Source organism: Fomitiporia mediterranea (assembly GCF_000271605.1).
Source record: "Fomitiporia mediterranea MF3/22 unplaced genomic scaffold FOMMEscaffold_1, whole genome shotgun sequence".
In the NCBI taxonomy this organism is placed as follows: Eukaryota; Fungi; Basidiomycota; class Agaricomycetes; order Hymenochaetales; family Hymenochaetaceae; genus Fomitiporia; species Fomitiporia mediterranea.
The window spans coordinates 410,065-411,182 of NW_006760386.1; positions in this window are offsets into that span (position 1 = coordinate 410,065).

Genomic DNA, 1,118 nt, shown 5'->3' on the forward strand with positions numbered 1-1,118 from the left:
TGCAGTATGTTACAACTGAAGGCATTCAATTTCCACTGATCAATGTCTCATATGACCCTAACACCCCTGCCAGAGCCATAATATCTTCAACCATTGCTCTTGTAGAGAGTGCATTTTGTCAATGGTTCTGTAAAAACAAACAAGCAGACAGCTGTCACATGACTCACATCTCGTCAGGCAAGGACATGTTGCATTGTTGTAAGACGGGAAAAATATTGAATTTAAGGAGTGTAGGGTATAGTTCTGAGACATAGTAGAATGCTTTTTGTCTTTTTTTAGTTAATGAATGCTAATACTTGGAAGTTATGAATGTCTACAGTAGATGTATTTGATTTCTATATACATCTGACGGATGTGCAAAAACCGCGGATACCGTGAGAAAGTTATCCGCGGATGTGGTATCCGTGGGAATTTGTCAACCGCGGTACGACACCGCGGAACACATGGGGCATTTCACAATTTCTTACCTTAAGAAATAACTTACATAATGATAAACATTATTTGTAATTTAGTTTACCATTTTTGGTTGGCAGAAACTCTGAACAGAATTAAAAATTTTCATTATACAAAAACTAGAAATTAATTTTAACATTTCCCTATTTGTAAAATCTTTAAATAAATGGAGATAATAATTTAAAACATAATTTAAAGTTTTTCCTATAGCAAAATTATAAATTTTCTTTCAGATTTAGTGACAAGAAAAATTTGAAATTTCTTTTATAATATTAAATTGAATGAAATATTAAAATAAATTTAAAATTTTACTTGAGAGAGAAATGCCATAAAGAATTTAAAATTATTTTAGAGTGGGCAGTCAGTGGGCAATCAGTGGGCAATCAATGGGCAATCAATGGGCAAGCAATGGGTGATCAGTGGGCGATCAACGGGCAATCAACGGGCAACTACCAAATGAAGTAAAAATGTCTTCATTTGGTAGTCGCCCGTTGATCGCCCGTTGATCGCCCACTGATTGCCCACTGATTGCCCATAGCTTGCCCATTACTTGCCCATTGATTGCCCACTGATTGCCCACTGACTGCCCACTCTAAAATAATTTAAAATTTTTTTTGGCATTTCTTCTCTAGGTAAAATTTTAAATTTCTTTTAATATTTTATAA